A 14901-nucleotide genomic window follows, 5' to 3' on the forward strand; every position below is an offset into this window, starting at 1 on the left:
AGCGTTTCTCATGATGTACTCTACATATAAGTTAAATAAGCAGGGTGATAATATACAGCCTTGACGTACTCCTTTTCCTATTTGGAACCAGTCTGTTGTTCCATGTCCAGTTCTAACTGTTGTTTCCTGACCTGCCTACAGATTTCTAAGGCTTATGAATCAAGCATGGGTTAACTTTGACTGTATCTCTCTTTTTCCTTTGTTCAGACTAGTTTCAGGGAATTTTGTAGAGGTGGATTTGGACACATACGCTTAGGGTATATAAGGTTTTCACAAAACCTAGTCGGGGTCCTTGGCTAAGAGGAAACTCTGCCTTGGCCCTGCCGATGTAATAAACTGCACTCCAGTATCTGCATTGTCCTTCTGAGTGAATTTGTTTCCCAGAATGTGTGGCTACAACAAATTACTGATGGAATTTTTTTTAGGTATCTTTGCCATTTAGAATTGGCATTAACAGCCTTTGCTCACTTCGCCTTTCCCAAAGGGGCCTAGTGACATTTTCAAAAAAGACAACTTGATTTTACAAGGCCAGTAGAAGTTGACAGTGACCTGTCCCCATTTACTAAAAGCACTTCTCATTTTATAAGTTTTTTTTTTTTTAAGACTGTTTTGTTTTGAAAAGTAAGCAAAATATAGAACTGCCCCCAGGTAAATTTGATTGCAGCTCGAAGCAGTAGAGACTGGCTTCAGATCCCAGATACACGTAGAAAAACAGAGCACCTCGGGCTCCCAGTACCTGCAAGCTCTCTGCCCCTTGTTGTCCTCCTTCTGGGCAGCAGAGGTTTCTGGAAAGTTGCCTCTGGCCTGGGTCATATTGCTTACACACTGCCGGCTCCCAGGGCAGCGTTCCGAACCTTAAGCCAAGGCACATTTATAGAACGCTTCCATGTGATCCTGGGAAGACAGACCGCGGGCGGAGGGCAGTGCTGAGGAGCCGTAACATCAGGAAGAGAGGGCCTCTCCCCCTCTCTGCCCCTCATGCTGAGAGGATACTGGGTAAGTAAGCCTCAGATTGATGGCTTTATTCCTTTGAGCAACGTGTGCTTTAAACTGGTTTGGCTGCTGAGATTAACGGGGTAAATGCATTTCTTTCTTTTTTTTTTTCCCTTATAAAGGGAAATTGAAGGCCCATCTGTGCTTCTTATTTCTCCCCTTCTGATTGTCTCCAAAGCCACATAAACTGTATTTTTTTCTTTCTACTTAGTGATTTGTTGCTTTTGGTAGGACAAGTCCTCATTAACCTAGACCTCCGTCTCTTCCCTGGTAAAATAAAGTTTGGGCTAGGTGATTATTGAAATTTCTTCTGGCTTCTGTGATGATTCTGTCTATGGCAAACTGGATTTTCAAGTATTTATGAGCCTGTGGAATGATGATTTAAGAGAGCCCTGAGGGCCTGAGACACCAAGACTTTATGACCAAAAGTTATTTTAAAGCTGGCAATGCTGTTGATTTTGACATGTTTGCACAGCGTCTCTCTAGACTCCACAAGTACCTTTTCAGACCTGCTTCTGACGTCATGGCTGCCAACTTGAGCTGCCATGTGATTTCAACAAAAGCCGAGTGTTTCTGAGTTTGACTTGGTGTCAGCTACAACCCAGTCATCAGATCACACTGAAGTAAGGCAGTGAACTTAGCCTCATGAGAGAATCTAGCAGCTCAGTTAAACACAGTGGAGTGTGGAAGTGCGTGTGTGTGTGTGTGTGTGCGTGTGTGTGTGTGTGTGTGTGTTATTTCACAGCACGTTCCATGCAACAGAAATGCACAGACTGAAATTCTTTACCCCACTTACTCTTGAGTGTAATCCAGTGTGTAATAGCTGAGTTTGTGTGGATGCAGCAAAGCTCCTCCCAGTTTTAGCTGCTGCTCCCACACTGGCCCACCATCCTCTCCACTGAATACCTGTCGGCTCCCTGGGCGGGTTTCCTGCTCTCAGGTCTAGCTGACTTTGCCCTGTTGCTTCTCTCTGCGTCCTCCTGCACAGGTGCCGAAACCAGGTGGGCCCTGTGGATGGCTGAGGCTAGGGGAACCCTTATAATCCAGTTCTGTTGTGAGTGTCCACAGGTTTTTACTTTTACTATGCAATTTGTTCTATCTGTTTACAAGAGGGGATTTGGGAAGACCTGAAAACTCTGCTGCCACCATGTTCCCAGAATTCCACTCTGCAGGCATTTAATTGCACTCAGGGAGACCAGCTCACTTCTGCAAGAGCGCTTATAGGTAGTGGTGAGGGTCTGGCCCAGGAGCCAAGGCAACGGGCAGGAAGGGGACAAGAAGAGACCTCAGGAAGGAGGAATTCAGAGGGCTTGGTGAGTATGTATTGGAGTGACCAGAGGAATGAAGCAGAGGGGCAAATAAAAGATAATCATCAATTCATTCAGCAAACATTTAAGTGATCCCCATGTACCAGACCCCTGGAAACAGTGGCGGGAAAGAGGCAATAGTTTGCACACCAGTCACATAATCTAGGCCCTTGTGGAGCCCCCAGGCTAGTGGGGAGATAGAGACTAAGTAAGCAATCACCACACAGTGTAGGGTTACGGTGAGAGCCCCAGGGGATGTGGCTGAAAGAATGCGGGCCTCTCAGCCGAAATGGGAAAGTCAGGAGAGGGATTGGCCGGGAGATATCAAATGTGCATTTCAGGAGGTTGAGTGACTATGTATCATCCAAGTGGAGATACCCATCAGAGTTAAAAATGTGGTGGAGGTGGAAGGGAGAGGTCAGGGCTGGTGTCTAGATTGGGAGTCTTCTCCATGGGCTCAGTAGAGGAAGCAAGGGGACGTGTGGAATCTTCTAGGAGCAACCCAGGCCGGAAGACCAAATCCTGAATCTCATTAGAAGGCTTTACAAAGAGGGGAAGAGGAGCACTGGAGAAGGAAAAAGAGGACGAGGTTTTGCAGCACCTTTCAGAAAAGTGCTAAGGGGAGGGAGTTTGTGGAGGAGGGTGGGGTAACAGTGTCAGGTGCTATGGAAATGCTGGAAGATGAGGACTGTGAAGAGGCCAGAGTGTGAAGGTCATGGGCAAATTTTGAGTGTGGTTTTAATCCAGGAACATTTGGTTGCAAGAAACAGAAACTTATTTAAAAAGAGAAGGAGGGATTCGTTGAGAAGACACAGCTCTGGGTTGTAGTAACTCTTTTAACCCCTACTTCTCAGTTCCTACCTGCTTCATTCCAGTCTGAAGGTGGGCCTGTCTCTGCCGGGCGCGCATTCCCAGTCCCCACTCAGGTCAGCACGCACAGGCTCTGGGGGTCTCTGGCACTGAGCTAAGCCCTCCTTCTTATTGCCTCCTGGCTTGTAGCCTCCTTCATTGACTTCCAAGGCCCCTATCAAATAGCAACAGAGGGCTCAATTCCTGTATCCAGGCTGCTTATATCTGCGCGAAGTTCTGGAATGCCTAAAACTGGTTGTGGCTCAGGGTTCCGGGGCACCAAGGAAACATCCAGACTCTACCAAGGTCCAACTCACCTCTGAATAGTTGCCTTTGATGCTGGTCAAATCCTGAGTTGCAAGATTTAAACCATGAAATATTATTTCTTTCTGCTTGTGCTCCTTTAGTACGAAAGGGCTGTGAAGGGTTTGGAGGTGGGTGAAGCTGGAGTAATGATTTCTACGTAGGACCAGGTTTCTCATTTTGAGGGGACACAATTTTGTAGGTGACTCAATGAGTTTAAAAAACATGGCCCTGGGAATTCCCTGGCAGTCCAGTGCTTTCACTGCCAAGGACCTGGGTGTTATGAGTGCTCAGTCAGTGTGTGGTGGGCAGAGAGGAGAAGGATGAAAGAGTAGGTTTCACAGCGAAGTATAAAGGCAAGCCCTTGTAAGTCTCCTGCTTGAGTGTGTGATTTGGTGGGAGTAGAGAAGTATAAGCTGGGTGGCTGTGACAAGTGCAGGCAAGGATGTGGATTTAATGGGCAGGGGTAAGGGACGGCAGTGGATGGCTAATCGGGAAGGGAGAGAGCCAGGACAAACACCATTGACCAGATTGTGGAGCATCGGCAAGCAGAAAACCAAACTCACTGTGATGCTCACACTAGTCCAATGCTCTGATTCCCAAGGAGATGACAAGCCTGGGTGAGATTTGTCCAGCTCAGCACAAGAGATCCCATCCCAACACCAAAGGCAGGGCATGGGGACTAAGACTCCATGTGGTGAGACGACAGAGGAGCAGCCAGACACCAACCAAGAAACTCACACAGAGAGACAATCCTTGTGGGCTTGGCTGCACGCTCTGACGGTCGCTGAGTAACCCATGGCCCTTGTCCTAGGGTTCTTGATTCAGTTGTGTTCAGAAGAGGTGGAGATTCATGCGTTTTTACCATCCTAGCCTGATAGGCAGGTTTGTTTGTGTGTTTCAATCTTGGGCAATGCCTACTTACAGCAGGGGCAACTCAGGATAGCTGCCACTTTGCTAACATTTCATAAATGTTAATGGAGATGTTTAAAATTGACACAGTGGAGTCACTGGTGTGAGTGGGTGCTCTGAGTTTGTGACCTAAAAAGGGGAATTTCTGCTCCACACTCGAGTCAGGGAACAGCTTGGCTGAGCCCAGTGTCAGAAGTGGTGCCAAAGAATTATAAAGAGATTAAACCCAGCAACGCAGGCTAATGTTGTTCCAGCAAAGAGGGCCCACTTTCTGTAGCTAGGCTGCTTATATCTGTGCGAAGTTCTGGAATGCCTAAAACTGGTTGTGGCTCAGGGTTCCGGGGCATCAAGGTAACGTCCAGACTCTACCAAGGTCCAACTCACCTCTGAATAGTTGCCTTTGATGCTGGTCAAATCCTGAGTTGCAAGATTTAAACCATGAAATATTATTTCTTTCTGCTTGTGCTCCTTTAGTACGAAAGGACTGTGAAGGGTTTGGAGGTGGGTGAAGCTGGAGTGATCATTTCTAAGTAGGACCAGGTTTCTCATTTTGAGGGGATGCAATTTTGTAGATGACTCTATGAATTTAGAGAACATGGCCCCGGGAATTCCCTGATGGTCCAGTGTTTTCACTGCCAAGGACCAGGGTTCAATCTCTGGCCAGGGATCTAAGATCATGCAAGCTGAGGGGCACAGCCAAAACAAACAAAGAAACAAAAAACAAACAAAGAAAAACATGGCTCTGTATTCACTTTTGGTCACTCAAGAAACCATCCCTATGACTACACTTCTGCTGAAACATAGGTTCAAGTTAGGATCTGATGACGTTACTTTGCATCTCGTATTTCATAGCAAACAGATGAGACAACAACTCTTGAATCCTGTCAGTCACAAGATCATCCCCTTATGTGTTCCAGTTCTTTGAAGAACATTTGGTGAGGGTATTGTGTGCATCATCTGGCAGAAGCATCACAATTTGACATCTGTTGAGTGTACTTCCCTCTCCCCCAGCACCAGCCCCAGGTTGTCTAAGACTAAGAAGCTTTTGCAAATGCCTCATTCCTTGGTGGCTTGGCCTTCCCAGGTGGTGCTAGTGGTAAAGAAGCTACCTGCCAATGCAGGAAACATAAGAGACATGGGTCCAATCCCTGAGTCAGGAAGATCCTCTGGAGAAGGGCATGGCAACGCACTCCAGTATTCTTGCCTCGGAAATTCCATGGACAGAGAAGCCTGGGGGCTTCCTGCGATCCATGGGATGGCGAAGGGCTGGACATGACTGAAGTGACTTAGCACACAGCACTGGGTGACTCAGGAAAGAACCTGCCTGCAGTGCGGGAGGCCACCTGCAGTGTAAGGGACCTGGCTTCGATCCCTGGGTCAGGAAGATCTCCTGGAGAAGGAAATGGTTACCCACTCCAGTAGTCTTGCCTGGGAAATCCCACGGCCAGAGGAGCCTGGCAGGCAACAGTCTGTGGGGTTGCAAAGAGTCGGACATGACTTAGCAACTGAACAGCAACAACAACAAATTAGCAGCAGGTCACCTTCATGCATGCTTGGAAAGGGATGATCTGATTGCACTTATCACCATGGATGCGGCAAAGATGGACTCAGTTGGGGTTGCTGGAGAACTGGAGTCACACGTGTAAGAGGAAGAATTTCTTTCCCTCTCTTGCAATCTCCTTCCCTTTCTTCACTTTTTATTGTGCTTTCCAAGCATGCACAAAGGTAAGGAGAATATTATAAGAATCCTCATATACCAATTACTAGTTCCAATGATTATCTGCATCTGGACAATCTTACTTCATTTATAACTCTACTTGCCACTAATGTCTGTCCCAACTATGATATTGTTTTCAAGCAAATCATTCCATCATTTAATCAGTAATATTAGGGTATGTATCTCTAAAAGATGAGGACTGTTTTTAATATGTGTATAATGATAACATCATACCTAAAAATAAATGATAATTCCTTAATATTAAAAATCCTGTTGGCATTCAAATATCACTGGTTGTCTCATTATTTTTAAGACAGTTTATTTCAATCAGGGCTCAAACAAGAACTGCAGATTTCCTTGGGTTGATCTGTCTCTTAAGGTACTTTTCTATTTCAAACCCCCCTTTGCCCAAGTTTCCATAACTCTCCTATATCCTCCATTATATGTGTCCTCCAGAAACTTCCTGTCTTTCACCATTATAGTTATCTTTTTTGGTCCTGTTTGTAAGAGTTATTAAGTTCTTGTCTGCTACTTCCGCCTCTAGGACATCTGTGTGTCTGCTTTTATTGATCATTCTCCCTCTTGATTTCTGTTTTCTGTTCTGTTTTCCTCCTTCCTCACATATCCAGCAGTCTGTTATTGTGTATTGGGTATTATAGTAGGTACTACATTCTATTCTCTTCCTTTAAATAATATTGTATTTTCCTCTACAGGCAGTTAAGTTACCGGGAGATTGCCTTGATCATGTGGTGGCTTAGTTTCAGACCTTGTAAAGTTCAGATCACATCAGTCGCTCAGTTGTGTCTGACTCTTTGCGACCCCATGAATTGCAGCACGCCAGGCCTCCCTGTCCATCACCAACTCCCGGAGTTCACTCACACTCACGTCCATCGAGTCAGTGATGCCATCCAGCCATCTCATCCTATGTCGTCCCCTTCTCCTCCTGCCCCCAATCCCTCCCAGCATCAGAGTCTTTTCCAATGAGTCAACTCTTCGCATGAGGTGGCCAAAGTACTGGAGTTTCAGCTTTAGCATCATTCCTTCCAAAGAAATCCCAGGGCTGATCTCCTTCAGAATGGACTGGTTGGATCTCCTTGCAGTCCAAGGGACTCTCCAGAGTCTTCTCTAACACCACAGTTCAAAAGCATCAATTCTTTGGCGCTCAGCTTTCTTAAGGTAGGTCTATTTTGATTTAGCCCTTATTCCTAGGGGATAATGTTTAGTCCTGAAGTATAGTCTTTATTCATATGGTGTAGTTCTTCCAGGGTTTTAATGAGAAGTGCAAAGCATTAACCAAGTCCCTCTAATTCCATGGAGGGGGAGGCTTCCCCGATGGCTCAGACAGTAAAGAATCTGCTGGCAATGCGGGAGACTCAGGTTTGACCCCTGGGTCATGAAGAAACCCTGGAGAAGGGAATGGCTACCTAGTCCAGTATTCTTGCCTGGAGAATTCCATGGACAGAGGAGTCTGGCAGGCTACAGTCCGTGGGGTTGAGAAGAGTTGGACATGACTGAGCCACTAACACTTTCACTACACTTTTCATTCCATGGGACTCTGAACTGCAAACTACCCTCTCGACACTGGGCAGTTGCCGTAACCACCTCTCAGATCTTTTAGCTTCTAGCTGTTGCTTTTTCTTGAGCTCTTTGGAGCTCACCCTGAGGTTGTGCATTCTAGGAATTGGTTAAAGACTTAAGGGGAATCTGTGTACAGATTTTGGCTCTTTCCCTAAAGGGCTTCCCCCTTCAATTCTATCCTCTCTGGCAGACTCAAACTCTGTTTCTTTAACTTAGCAACAGTGAGATTTTCTGCATGAGTTTTGGTCCCCATTTATCAAATAGTAAAACTATTAGATTTCAAAGATAAAAGATAAAATTCTCATGACCTCCAGAGAGAAATATCAAATAACTTATAAAGCCAAAAGAATTAGAGTGCTATCATATTATTAAAAATCAACACACAAAGCAATCATGCAATAGCATTTTAAAACCCCTCCAAAACCCAATGAACTAAAGTGTGAATGAAGGAGTTCATCTTCAGTCAACCTGTTCTTCATATATCAAGGCTAGAATAAAACAGGCTTCAGCATATAATAACTTAGGAATTCTGCTGCCTCGGGAATTGATTGTTCTGGCTAAATTTTCCCAGGTATTCAGTGATTCCTTTCAATGTGTACAGATTCAGGTATTTTTCTCTTTCAGGAATTTTTTCTTGGATCAAAGTTTTTAAATGTCCGCTCTCCTCCATTGTTTTGTTTTCTTCTTCAAGGACTTCAACAAAAGTCCTTGATATTTCTCTTTGTCTCCCATTCCCACATTTTCTCTCTGATCCTATTTGCTTCTTTCTTCTTTTAAAAAAAATAGTTCTAATTATGGCCGATGCCACAACTAGAATTTATTTATTTTAAAATTGTGTTTATTGTTTTTGGCTGCGCTGGGTTTGCATTGCTGTGCATGGGTTTTCTCTAGTTGTGGCCCAGCGGCTGCCCTCTAGATGCAGTGTGGAGGCTTCCCACTGAGGCGGCTTCTCCTGTTGCAGAGCACAGGCTCTAGAGCATGGGCTCAGTAGTAGTGACTCATGACTTAGGGGCGCCATGGCACGTGGAATCTTCTTGGGCCAAGGATCGAACCATGTTCCTTGCATTGGCAGGCAGATTCTTGACCACTAGGTCACCAGGGAAGTCTTATTGGCTTCTTTCTTGTGTCATTTCTCATTCTCTTCATCATTTACCTGATTTTCTTCAGTGCCCTTGTTTAACTTTTTTTTTAATCTATTCTTTCTTGGGTGCCTTGTGATTTATTTATTTCTGAGGGAATCCAGCCATTTTCTATTTCCTTCCTGAGTCCAGTCAACTGTCTTTACATTTCTCCCTGATTTTTGTTCATTGAATTTTTGAGTTTCCAATTTGAAGTGTTTTACATATGCTCGACAGCGTGTTAAAAAGCAGAGACATCACTTTGCCAACAAAGGTCCATCTAGTCAAAGGTATGATTTTTCCAGTAGTCATGTTTGGATGTGAGAATTGGACTATAAAGAAAGCTGAGCACTGAAGAATTGATGCTTTTGAACTGTGGCATTGAAGAAGACTCTTGAGAGTTCCTTAGACTGCAAGGAGATTAAACCAATCTGTCCTAAAGGAAATCAGTTCCATATATCGTTGAAAGGACTGATGCTGAAGCTGAAACTCCAATACTCTGGCCATCTGATGCGAAGAACTGACTCATTGGAAAAGACCATGATGCTGGAAAAGATGGAAGGCAGGAGGAAAAGGGGACGACAGAGGATGAGATGGTTGGATGGCATCACGGACTTGATGGTCATGAGTTTGAGCAAGCTCCAGGAGTTGGTGAGGGACAGGGAAGCCTGGCATGCTGCAGTCCATGGGGTCGCAAAGAGTGGGACACGACTGAGTGACTGAACTGAACTAACATATGCTTGAATGCTTGTTTAAGAACATTTAATTGTTTGGTGGTGGTGTTGTTCAGTCGCTAAGTTGTGTCCAACTTTTTGTGACCCCATGGACTCCAGCACACTAGGCTATTCCATCCTCACTATCTCCCAGAGTTTGCGCAAATTCATGTGCGTTGAGTCGGTGATACTATCCAACCATCTCATTCTCTGCCACCCTCTTCTCCTTTTGCCTTCTATCATTTCCAGCATCAGGGTCTTTTCCAATGAGTCAGCTCTTCATCAGGTGGCCAACGGATTGGAGCTTCAGCTTCAGCATCAGTCCTTCTAATCAATATTCAGGGTTGGTGGACTGACTTACAATTTTCTTCTACTTTCTAGCTGTTTTGAGAGTGGGGGAAAGATTTTTCCCAGGTGATATATATGAATTGCTGTCTCCTGATATTTCTGTTTTGCAATAGCTCTGTATAGATTTGTTGACATTCCTCTTTTGCATTTTTATAACATTGGGATGCTCTCCAGGATTGCTGGGTTAATACTGCCTTGTTCTGTCTGTACAGCTGCCAAGTTTGGTGGCACAGGGTGGGGAAGGTTTTGTGGTTCTCTTTTTTCCTTGTCAGTCTCTAAATTTTCTCTTGCTCCTTCTTTTCCCCATTTAGCACACAGTTGCGATAGAGTGCTTCTGTGGTTTTTGCTTTTTTTCCCCCTCTCCCAGAGCACTGTGTTTTACATCATGCCTGTCTCTTTAAATGCCCTGTGTTTTGAGGCCCTGCCCCTTTGAAGTCCAGGCTCTGATTTGCTCACACACTATTTTTTTTTTTTTTTTTGGTATTTTCTGACTTAGAGTGGACTTAATCATTCTGACAATAATTTTAGACCAACTTTATCTTCCTTCTGTCTTCACTGTTTTGCTGATAGCAAAGAAAAAAAATCATTCAAAGTCAATCTGAGAAAGAGGAAAATTTCATTCCATTCAAATCGAGGATTATAATCCATGAGACAGCCTCCCGGAGAGCTCTGAGAAATGCTCTGAAGAGGTAAAAGAGGAGGCCAATATGTCTGTGATTTGGCAGAAGAGGATACGTGCCATCAGGGACACACTTGAACAGAAGTTTGCTGCTAGCCACAGGAGCAGACATTTTAGTTAATAGTTTTAGTGCTTTTTTAAGTAAGGGAAGATGCAAGAATCCAGGTTCATAAAAATTTTCTCCTGAAGATACCTAACTATCTGAAGGCCCGTTTTGTCAGTTTTCCCAGAGTACAGCGTGCCTCATCCTGATCTTTGCCCTGAATCCCTTTCAAGGTATATGGTATGCAGGTCTGTGACTGGAGTGGATAGTGACTTGTGTCTGGTGGAACTGGGTAGTGCTTATCTTTTGGAAGCATATTAATTCCTCCCAAGGTTTGGGAAGCATTTCATGTCTAAATTTGTCCCACTGCACTGGGGATTCTCTTTCCTATTTCAGGTGATTTTGTTGATAAGCCACTCAATGTGCTGTTGCTGGACTAGCTCTGTTAACAGAAGTCCAAAGCCTCTGGGCCATCTGTCTTATTAGTCTGTTTGGTTCAGGAAATGGTTTCTTCTTGTTGACTCTTCTCTAGAAGTTAGACTATTACCATCATGGTCTTATAGGACTGTATATTTGATCAATCATTTCAAGTAACCTAATCATTTATCTGCAGCTCAGTCACACATTTGATAATACAAGAACCAAGGATCTAGTAAATAGGCAGAAAACAGGTAATACCCCTGGTAACACTAATAAGGTCCTAAGTAAGTACTGGGGCTTTCCAGACAGTGCTAGTGGTTAAGAACCCACCTGCCAATGCAGGAGATATGAGACTCAGGTTCGATCCCTGGGTTGGGAAGATCCCCTGGAGGAAGACATGGCAACCCACGCCAATATTCTTGCCTGAAGAATCCCATGGACAAAGGAGCCTGGTGGGCTACAGTTCCTAGGATTCCAGAGTCAGACATGACCGTAGCGACTTAGCACACATATGCAAGTAGGGACTTAAGCAAAGAACTTCCATTAGGAGCCACCCAGTATCTTCCCAGGTTATCTGACCTGTCTGTTCTGCACCAATCACTATCTTTAAGGGAAATGATATATCGACATTATACATAAAGTTCACCAAAGATGTCCACATGTACAAGGCAAGTGGTGGCTCATCATAACCCCTTACAAGACTGAGAAAGAAATATTTTATTCTAAGGAGTTACCTGACTCATGCCAGAAGGAGAAAAATTGGTCTTTATGGTTGAATGGGTATTTCTGCCACTGTTGGGGGGGGGAGTCTGTTGAAGTATAATACAGATACATGACACATCCCAGAGGGGAGGGAGGAAGCTCAAGTGGGCAGAGAAAATTTTTCTGTTTAAATTTTTTTTATCTTGCCTCGAAGTGAATTTTTTTGGGCTACACCATGTGACATGCAGGATCTTCCCTGACCAGGAATCAAACCTGTGCCCGCTGCACTAGAAGTGTAGAATCTTAACCACTAGACCACCAGCAAAGTCCCTAAAGTGGGAATTTTTATTTCGTCACTAGGGTACTAGATCTGTCTGTGCTTTCTACAAAGTTCCGTGCTGGGGGAGCACGGGAGCTGAGGAACTATGCCCTGGGACTGTCTGACTTTTCTCTTTTTATTACAGTTATTTTGAAGACTGCTTGAACTTATTTTTACTAAGGACCTGGTTTTTGCATACAGTTCCTTTTTCTTTCTCATTGTTTTGTATCATTTGGGGCGGAAATAGCGGGAGGCAGGTGGTTAGGATGCCTCCATTGTTTCAGCTGTCCCCAAAGCTAACTTAAAAACAGGAATACAAGAGCTGGCTGTAGCTCAGTAGTTCTTTCGACTACAGAGTGATCAAATTACTCAATTACCCTCTCTCAGGCTGGTTCGAGACCAGCAGATGCTCTCCAGTCCTTCAAAATAAAAAATAGGAAAATAGGATTAAGATGTTCTTTTGTTCTTGCTGAAAAGAATAGGACGTAACAAAGTCTTAAAAAAAATAAGACTTAACAAAATTTTATTTATTAGGACTTTAAAAATTATATCATAACTATTTTTATCCTTATTTTTAAAAATCAATTAATTATTTTTTCTGGCTGCACCGGTCTTAGTTGTGGCATGTAGGATCTAGTTCCCTGACCAGGGATTGAATCCAGCCCCCCGACACTGGGGGCATGGAGTCTTAGCCACTGGAACCACCAGAGAAGTCCTCTAATATTTTAAAGATAAATTTACAATAAACTTACCTGAAGAACAGAGGTTTTAGAAAGCTATTTTCTATTTTACATAATGAAAGTACCTGATGTTAGCCAAACTCTCTCTAAAGCCTAACAATCACATTTGCAAAGGCTTACTAACTGTGTCATGTCACTATGTGTTAATCTCCTAGCTGTGTTAACTCTTTGCAATCCCATGGACTGTAGCCCACCAGACTCCTCTGTCCGTGGGATTTCCCAGGCAAGAATACTGCAGTGGGTTGCCACTCTCCTCTCCAGGGGATCTTCCTAATCCAGGGACTGAACTTGGGTCTGCTGCATGGCAGGCAGACTCTTTACAGTCTGAGAAGGCAAATATCTTCCATTTCTTAGTTTAGCTCTAACTCGTGACTCATCCGTGTTAATATCTTTGGCTCTGATATGATTGGCATTGGTACTACATCTACACTTAAGATCTTTATCGTGTTGTTTGCATTGAAACAGCCTTCCTAGCCCTCATTGCAGCCTCCTTCCACCCTCCCCTTAGCCTACAGTTCCCAATTAGGCTGATACCGTATTTAATTTCCCAAAACGACAGCACAGTTCAGCTTTTGGATTCAAAGTGATGTCTGAATTTTTGTGGGTTTCAACAGCTTGTTTTCATAAGAAATAGGTTTTGCTAGTATCCAGTCCACAGAGAAGGACTGTATGGAAAGTATGAGTAAGGAGAGCCTTATATTTAAATGTATCACTAAAGATCTGTTTTGACAGAAAAAAAAGAGAGACCCCTTACTGCAAATCAGTACTCAGCTTCGTGTTTCCACTTTGGGCTAAGGCTTTACGAGTGGTTTGTAACATGGGATGCTGAGAGCAACATCCTCAGGGAAGGACTTTGGGCTAAGGCTTTATGCGTGGTTTGTAACATGGGATGCTGAAAGCAACGTCCTCAGGGAACGACAAGGCACTGACACTTAGTCTGGTCCAGACCACAATGCCACTCGTGGCCACCCGTCAAGGAGTTGTTCTTGTAAGCTGTCATCTCACCGCTCGAGAGGGATTTGATCCATCCATTGATCCTCTCTTACATAGTGTTCTTTGTGATGTTTTCAAGATGGCCAAGTGAATTGGGTACAGCCTGGTATGAAGGAATATTAAAAGGATCCCCCCAAAATCAGTAAATCCTAAAGGAAATCAACCCAGAATATTCATTGGAAGGACTGATGCTACAGCTGAAACTCCAATACTTTGGCCACCTGATGCAAAGAACCAACTCATTGGAAAAGACCCTGAGGCTGGGAAAGACTGAGGGCAAGAGGAGAAGGGGATAACAGAGGACGAGAAGGTTGAATGGCATCACCAACTCAATGGACATGAGTTTGAGCAAACTCCAGCAGAAGGTTAAGGACGGGGCAGCCTGGCGTGCTGCAGTTTATGGAGTCATGAGGAGTTGGACATGACTTAGCAAGCAAACAACAACAATGTAATAAACCATCCCAAAACTCGGTGGTTGACAACAATAACCACTCATTTAGCCTCTGATTCTGTGGATTGGCAATTCTGTCTGGTCTCAGCTATGATCCCTCACGTGTCTGTGGTCAGCTGTGGGCTGGCTGACAGCTACCACTCATCGGTCATGAAGACAAGAGAACACGCTGATTGAATGCAGTCTCAGAACAAGGCAGATTTAGATCGGCACTTGAGTAAAGGTCTGCACCCATGTCTAAGATAATGGTCCATAAAGTCAGCTAGATTGGCCCTGTTGATTCTCAGGCCTCAGCACTGGCTACTGCCCAGCCCACATCCAAGTTGTAGTCACTATTGTCCAGAGCCCTTAGTTCAGTTCTCATGGAATCATGAGTGCGAATCTAGACTGTGAAGCAATGGAAGTAACTGTCCAGTAAACCACTATACCTTTCTCCAGACAAGATGCCTCAGGATGGAGTGAGTTTCCTATCACTGCAGGTATTCAAGCAGGAATTCCATGATTATCCCCAGGTTCTAGTTTAGAGGTTCAAAATTTAGAGGGCATCATTACCATGAATACCTGGCCTCTGTCCCCAAAGAACCAGATTCCAGCTCATGAACTAGACCTTTCAAGACCTGTGTCAAATATCCTGGGATGTGACTGCCAGTGGAGACCCTGGGTCTCCCCATTAAAAAGCAGCATAGGGCTCCAGAACTCTCCTGACCCAAGAATCA

The 14901-nt window shown here is 44.4% G+C and overlaps 1 protein-coding gene across 17 annotated transcripts in view; it reads left to right on the forward strand.

Moving 5' to 3' along the window:
• Positions 1-851: 851 nt before the first annotated feature.
• The window catches only part of TACC2 (transforming acidic coiled-coil containing protein 2), a 233932-nt gene continuing 219882 nt past the window's right edge, over positions 852-14901 (forward strand). For 11 of the 17 annotated variants that reach the window (XM_044935169.2, XM_044935179.2, XM_044935182.2 and 8 more), the window contains exon 1: positions 853-996. The gene's annotated coding sequence lies outside the window, so the exon portion shown is untranslated. Of the gene's footprint in view, positions 997-14901 lie in introns of all 17 variants that reach the window. The other 6 variants (XM_044935185.2, XM_044935187.2, XM_044935188.2 and 3 more) reach the window with 2 other exon arrangements.

This window comes from Bubalus bubalis, chromosome 23 (assembly GCF_019923935.1).
Source record: "Bubalus bubalis isolate 160015118507 breed Murrah chromosome 23, NDDB_SH_1, whole genome shotgun sequence".
NCBI lineage: Eukaryota > Metazoa > Chordata > Mammalia > Artiodactyla > Bovidae > Bubalus > Bubalus bubalis.